Genomic DNA, 7,769 nt, shown 5'->3' with positions numbered 1-7,769 from the left:
ACAACAAATTCAATCCCTTTTACAAAAATTCCTGGGAAAAACAGTCCACTGTAATAGTGAAGGTGTAAACTTGGCAGTAGAAAATCTTAACAGTATATTTGAGTCTTCTCATGCTTTGTTGATTTCAAAAAAGCCTTCGACTCAATTTGGCATGAGGGTCTGCTATACAAATTTATGGAAAGGGGTGTTGGGGGAAAAACATACAACATTATAAAATCCATGTACACAAACAACAAGTGTGTGATTAAAAAAGGCCCAAAACAAAGAAATGTCTTCCCACAGGACCGTGGGGTGAGACAGGGATGCACCTTAAGCACCACCCTCTTCAACATATATATCAATGAATTGGCGAGGGTACTAGAACAGTCTGCAGCACCCGGCCTCACCCTACTAGAATCTGAAGTCAAATGTCTACTGTTTGCTGATGATCTGGTGCTTCTGACCCCAACCAAGGAGGAACTACAGCAGCATCTAGATCTTCTGCACAGATTCTGCCAGACCTGGGCCCTGACAGTAAATCTCAGTAAGACCAAAATAATGGTGTTCCAAAAAAGGTCCAGTCGCCAGGACCACAAACACAAATTCCATTTTGACACCGTTACCCTAGAGCACACAAAAAAATATAATACCTTGGCCTAAACATCAGCACCACAGGTAACTTCCACAAAGCTGGGAACGATCTGAGAGACAAGGCAAGAAGGGCATTCAATGCCATCAAAAGGAACATAAAATTCAACATACCAATTAGGATCTGGCTAAAAATACTTGAATCAGTCATAGAACCCATTGCCCTTTATGGTTGTGAGGTCTGGGGTCCGCTCACCAACCAATAATTCACAAAATGGGACAAACACCAAATTGAGACTCTGCATGCAGAATTCTGCAAAAATATCTTCCGTGTACAACGTAGAACACCAAATAATGCACACAGAGCAGAATTAGGCCGATACCTGCTAATTAACAAAATCCAGAAAAGAGCCGTTAAATTCTACAACCACCTAAAAGGAAGTGATTCCCAAACCTTCCATAACAAAGCCATCACCTACAGAGAACCTGGAGAAGAGTCCCCTAAGCAAGCTGGTCCTGGCTCTGTTCACAAACACACCCCACAGAGCCCCAGGACAGCAACACAATTAGACCCAACCAAATCATGAGAAAAAAAAAAGTATTACTTGACACATTGGAAAGAATTAACAACAAAAAAACAGAGCAAACTAGAATGCTATTTTGCTCTAAACAGAGAGTACATAGTGGCAGAATACCTGTCCACTGTGACTGACCCAAAATGAAGGAAAGCTTTGACTATGTACAGACTCAGTGAGCATAGCCTTGCTATTGAGAAAGGCCGCCGTAGGCAGACCTGGCTCTCAAGATAAGACAGGCTATGTGCACACAGAGAGAAAGGGGATAAAAGAGAGAGGGGGATGAGAGAGAAAGGGGATAAAAGAGAGAGAAGGATAAGAGAGAAAGGGGATAAAAGAGAGAGAAGGATAGAGAGAAAGGGGATAAAAGAGAGAGAAGGATAAGAGAGAAAGGGGATAAAAGAGAGAGAAGGATAAGAGAGAAAGGGGATAAAAGAGAGAGGGGGATGAGAGAGAGAGAAAGAGAGAGAGAAAGAGAGAGGGATAAACGAGATTGGAGAGAGGGGGATAAGAGAGAGAGAGAGAGAGAGAGAGAGAGAAAATAGATTGGAAAGAGGGGGATACGTGCAAGAGAGAGAGAGCGAGAGAGAGAGAAAGATGGGGATAAGAGAGAAAGGGGATAAAAGAGAGAGATTTGAGAGAGGGGGGTGACAGAGAGAGAAAGGGAGAGGGATAAAAGAGAATGGAGAGGGGAGGGATAAGAGAGAGAGATAAAGGGGGATAAGAGAGAGAGAGAGAGAGGGGGGGGGTAAGAGAGAGAGATAAAGGGGGATGAGAGAGAGAGAGAGAGAGAGGGGGGGGGGGTAAGAGAGAGAGATAAAGGGGGATGAGAGAGAGAAGAGAGGGGGGGGGGGATAAGAGAGAGAGACGGGGATAAGAGAGAGAAAAATGAGAGGTATAAAATAGATTGGAGAGGGATAAGAGAGAGAGGAAGTGAGAGAGAGAAAGTGGATAAGAGAGAGAAAAGGGATAAAAGAGATAGATGGGGATGAGAGAGAGGAATAAGAGAGAAAAAGAGAGAGATAAGAGATTGGAGAGAGGGGGGATGAGAGAAAGACAGAGAGGGAGGATAAGAGAGGGAGAGAGACAGATCGAGAGAGATACGAGAGGGAGAGAAATAGATTGGGAGAGAGGGGATAAGAGCAAGAGAGAGAGTGAGAGAGAAAAGGAGAGAGAGCGGGGGGGATAAAAGAGAAAAATTATAAAGAGGTATAAAAGAGAGTGAGGGGATGATAGAGAGCGAGAGACAGAGGATGATAAGAGAGAGGGGGACAAGAGGGAGAGAGATATATGGGGATAAGAGAGAGGGATGAGAGAGAGGGATGATAGAGCAAGAGAGGGGGATAAAAGAGAGGGGGGATAAAGAGAGCGAGAAAGGGGGGGTTAAGAGAGAGAGAGATAGAAGAGCGAGAGAGAGGGATAAAGAGAGAGGGATAAAAGAGAGGGGGGGGGATAAGAGCGAGAGAGGGCCTCCCGAGTGGCGCAGTGGTCTAAGGCACTAGAGATCCTGGTTCGAGTCCAGGCTCTGTCGCAGCCGGCCGCGACCGGGAGACCCATGGGGCGGCGCACAATTGGCCCAGCGTCAATCCCGGGTTAGGGGAGGGTTTGGCCGTCAGGAGGCAGGATGTCCTTGTCCCATCGCGCACCTAGCGACTCCTGTGGCAGCCGGGCAGAGTACACGCTGACACGGTCGCCAGGTGTACGGTGTTTCCTCCGACACATTGGTGCAGCTGGCCTCCGGTTTGAGGGACTTGTGTCAAGAAGCAGTGTGGTTTGACTGGGTGGTGTTTCGGAGGACACGCTGGTGCAGCTGGCCTCCGGTTTGAGGGACTTGTGTAAAGAAGCAGTGTGGTTTGACGGGGTGGTGTTTCGGAGGACACACTGGTGCAGCTGGCCTCCGGTTTGAGGGACTTGTGTCAGGAAGCAGTGCGGTTTGAGTGGGTGGTGTTTCGGAGGACACACTGGTGCAGCTGGCCTCCGGTTTGAGGACTTGTGTAAAGAAGCAGTGTGGTTTGACTGGGTGGTGTTTCGGAGGACACACGGCTCTCGGCCTTCGTTGCTCCCGAGTCCGTACAGGTGTTGCAGCGATGAGGGAAGACGGTTGGATACCACCAGTTGGATACCACCAGTTGGATACCACCAGTTGGATACCACCAGTTGGATACCACCAGTTGGATACCACCAAAATGGAGGAGAAAAAGGTGTATAAATAAAAAATATATAAAAATAAATGAATGATAGAGGATGAATAAGACAGAAGAGAAACAACAGGAGTGGGGTTGGTCTCTCGTGAGAAACACACAATTCATTTGGAGGAAGGGGTGGAGTGAGAGAAAGAGAGACGTCGTCAACGTGGCCACTTCATAGAGACGACCGTATGAAACTCTGTGTCTGGGTCGTTGCCATGGAGCTATGCTTCCTTTAACCAGCAGTTCAACCCACTCCGCTACTGAGAGATATACTTTTTTGTCTTACATTAATGAGACATCCTCATTATAGTAAAACCACCACATTACCCCCCCCCCTCCCTCCCACCAGAACCTCAACAACAATCACATTACACAGTACAAATACAATACTATGCAGTACACAATCCAATCCTTACAAATGTGATATATATATATATAATATCTCTCTCTCCTCTCTCTCCTCTCTCTTCTATTTATATGTTTCAACCATTTATATTTTATTATATTTCTACTATTTACTGTCGCCATTTTTGTTGTTTTTTTATTGAAATTGTTTGCTTTATTTGTATTATTTGCTACCATTTTATATTATTCTTCATTATTTTATTACAATATATATTGTATACATTGTTGCTTTGGCAATATTGATGCAATGTGTTTCATGCCAATAAAGCAGCTTGAATTTGAGAAGAAGGAGAGAGAAAGAGAGAGAGAGAGAGAAAGAAAGAGAGAGAGAGAGAAAGAGAGAGAGAGAGAAAGAGAGAGAGAGAAAGAAGGAGAGAGAGAGAGAGAGAGAGAGAGAAAGAAAGAGAGAGAGAGAGAAGAAAGAGAGAGAGAGAGAGAGAGAGAGAAAGAAAGAGAGAGAGAGAGAAAGAAAGAGAGAGAGAGAGAGAAAGAAAGAGAGAGAGAGAGAAAGAGAGAGAGAGAGAAAGAGAGAGAGAGAAAGAGAGAGAGAAAGAAGAGAGAGAGAGAAGAGAGAGAGAGAGAGAGAGAGAGAGAAAGAGAGAGAGAGAGAGGAGAAAGAAAGGAGAGAGAGAGAAAGAGAGAGAGAGAAGAGAGAAGAGAGAGAGAGAGGAAGAGAGAGAAAGAGAAAGAGAGAGAGAGCAAGAAAGAAAGAGAGATGAGAGAGAGAAAAGAGAGAGAGGGAGAAGAACGAAGAGAAGAAGAGAGAGGAGGAGAAAGAAGGCAAGAGAAAGAGAGAGAGAGAGGAGAAAGAAGGAGAGAGGAGAGAGAGAGAGAGAGAAGAAAAGAGAAGAGGAGAGAGAAAGAACAGAGAGAGAGAGAGACAAGAAGAGAGAGAGAGAAAGAAAGAGAGAGAGAGAAAGAAAGAGAGAGGAGAAAGAAAGAGAGAGAGAGAAGAAGAGAGAGGAGAGAGAAGAAAGAGAGAAAGGAGAGAGAAGAGAGAAAGAAAGAGAGAGAGAAAGAAAGAGAGAGAGAGAGAGAGAAAGAAAGAGAGAGAGAGAAAGAAAGAAAGAGAGAAAGAGAGAGAGAGCCATCACAGCAGTAATATAGTGACCTTTCGCCACAAGAAAAGGGCAAACCAGTGAAGAACAAACACCATTGTTAATACAACCCATTTTATGTTTATTTATTTTACCTTTTGTACTTTAGCCATTTGCAAATTATTACAACACTGTATATATATACATAATATGACATTTAAAATATATATATATTACTTCTGTGAGTGGAATGTTTCCTGTTAATTTTACTTAATCTACTTCACTTGCTTTGGCAATGTAAACACATGTTTCCCATGCCAATACAGCCCTTCAATTGAATCTAGTCCTACACTAGGGAGTGACACAACTCAATTTGAATGAGTGGATACAACTAAACTTGAATGAGTGGAATGGGAATGATACAATTCCACTTGATGCAGTGAGTTCTGTACATTATATCGTGTTGCTAGGTGCACTTTTCTTCTATCCCATGGTGTGTCAAAAGGTCAAAGGTGAGTGAGTGGGCCCCCGTGGTTCTAGTAGTTACAATAGCCCTGGGAAAGAGCCAATTAGCTACCGTCCAACAGCTAGCATGACCCCCCACCCTGCTGCAACTCAGCTGTGAGAGAGAGAGCGAGAGAGGGTGCGAGTGTGTTTGTACGTGTACTTACTGTGGAAATGTGTGTGCATTTATATGTGTGTGTTTGTACGTGTACTTACTGTGGAAATGGTGTGTGTATTTATATGTGTGTGTTTGCTGTGTGGTTGAATGAGCGAAGAGGAAGACGCATCTGAAAACACTAATTCTGAAGTTGGTGGAGGATGTGTCACATGACGATAGGTAGCCACACTGACCTCATTTCCTAGGGTTTTGGAGAGAGAGAGAGAGGTAGAAACTGAGCTGCACTTCCTAACCTCCTGCCAAATGTATGACCATATTAGAGACCATATTTCCCTCAGATTACACAGATCCACAAAGAATTAGAATAAAGTCCCATATCTACTGGGTGAAATACCACAGTGTTCCATCCAGCAGCAAGATTTGTGACCTGTTGCCACAAGAAAAGGTCAACCAGTGAAGAACAAACACCATTGTAAATACAACCCATATTTATGTTTATTTATTTTCCCTTTTGTACTTTAACTATTTGTACAATCATTGCAACACTGTATATAGACATAATATGACATTTGAAATGTCTTTATTATTTTTGAACTTTTGCAAGTGTAATGTTTACAGATTTTTTTTTATTGTTTATTATCTACTTCACTTACTTTGGCAATGTAAACATTTGTTTCCCATGCCAATAAAGCCCCTTGAATTGAATTGAGTGAGAGAGAGGAAAGAGAGCTCTGGCTGGCTGGGTTGAGGAGCCGCATAATTTGAACATTTGATTATCCTGACCCACACACTTTCTTTGTGTTAGAAGTAATGCGTATTGAAGCAGTCTAGCTGCATGCTTGGTGCGATGCAGTTCTACAGACAGACAACAAGGTGTTGTTGTTGATGTTGTTGTTGTTGTCTTTGGGTCATTTGAGGGGTTTGTAATTCCATCCAGGAACCTAAACATTTAGACCTCTTTTCAGCTCCTGAGTTTCATATATTGATAATATAGTGTAACATATAGTAAGAGTTTCATATATTAACAATATATTGTAAGGTCAGAGGTTAACACAGGCTTAGGAGATGTCCGTTTTTGTTCTATGAGATTAACATCAGTCAGTTAACATGACCTTTATGATGTATGAAGCCTTGATGTGCTTTATTTGCTTATTTGATAACATTAATGCTTTCAAAACTCACTAAAAATTGACATTAGCTGATGAAGATTATCATCTCATAGAACAAAACGTAGAAGATCTCCTAAGCCGGTGTTAACCTCTGACTTATTTTTTGGCATTTATCTATAAACCCTATAAAAAATGTATAGATAATTTCCCCATAGGCCTTTGTCCAACGGACCATGGCAGAGTTAGTGCCTAGAAAAAGATGCGCATTACTATTGCTCTCTATGGGCCCTGGCCTATGGTGAAAAGCAGTGCACTAGATGGAGAATAGGGTGCCGTTTGGGACACAGACTATGGAGATAGTCGGCGAAGACATGCTTACCTTGAAAAAAGGGTAATATTCTTATTGACATAGTCCCGGCCCGAAACAGCCCTTCCAAAATGCTTTCAAACCCTGCAGGGAAGACAGAGAGAACAACTAAGTACAGGACTCAGGTTTGTAGAAGACGGGGGAGCTCACATCCACTTAGGTTCTACAGACAGACCCCACCCCCACACACACTGGCTCACATCCACTTAGTTCTACAACAGACCCCCCCCCACACACTGGCTCACATCACTTAAGTTCTACGACAGACAGACCCCACACACTGCTCACATCCACTTATTTATACAGACAGAACCCCCACCCCCACACACTGGCTCACATCCACTTAGTTCTACAGACAGACCCCACCCCCCACACACTGGCTCACATCCACTTAGTTCTACAGACAGACCCCACACACTGGCTCACATCCACTTAGTTTACAGACAGACCCCACCCCCACACACTGGCTCACATCCACTTAGTTCTACAGACAGACCCCACACACTGGCTCACATCCACTTAGGTCTACAGACAGACCCCACCCCCACACACTGGCTCACATCCACTTAGTTCTACAGACAGACCCCACCCCCACACACTGGCTCACATCCACTTAGTTCTACAGACAGACCCCACCCCCACACACTGGCGCACACACACACCTTGGCTTTAATTTTCTTTTCTTAAAAGCAAATCCCTTCTTTACCTAATATAAACACTGTTAGCTAATGTCACTCATTTTTATTAACTGTAAATACTGGATTCAGCTGTTGCTTGGCAACCCTGTGAAGTAACGCAAATACATATTGCAGTTTCCTCCCCCCCTCCTCTCCTCCACCCACACCGTCTTCTTCTCTCCCCCCTCCCCCTCCCCACCCTCTCCTCCCCCTCCATCCCC

Source organism: Oncorhynchus kisutch, unplaced genomic scaffold (genome assembly GCF_002021735.2).
Source record: "Oncorhynchus kisutch isolate 150728-3 unplaced genomic scaffold, Okis_V2 scaffold921, whole genome shotgun sequence".
Taxonomy (NCBI): Eukaryota; Metazoa; Chordata; class Actinopteri; order Salmoniformes; family Salmonidae; genus Oncorhynchus; species Oncorhynchus kisutch.
This window is presented reverse-complemented; position numbering follows the sequence as displayed.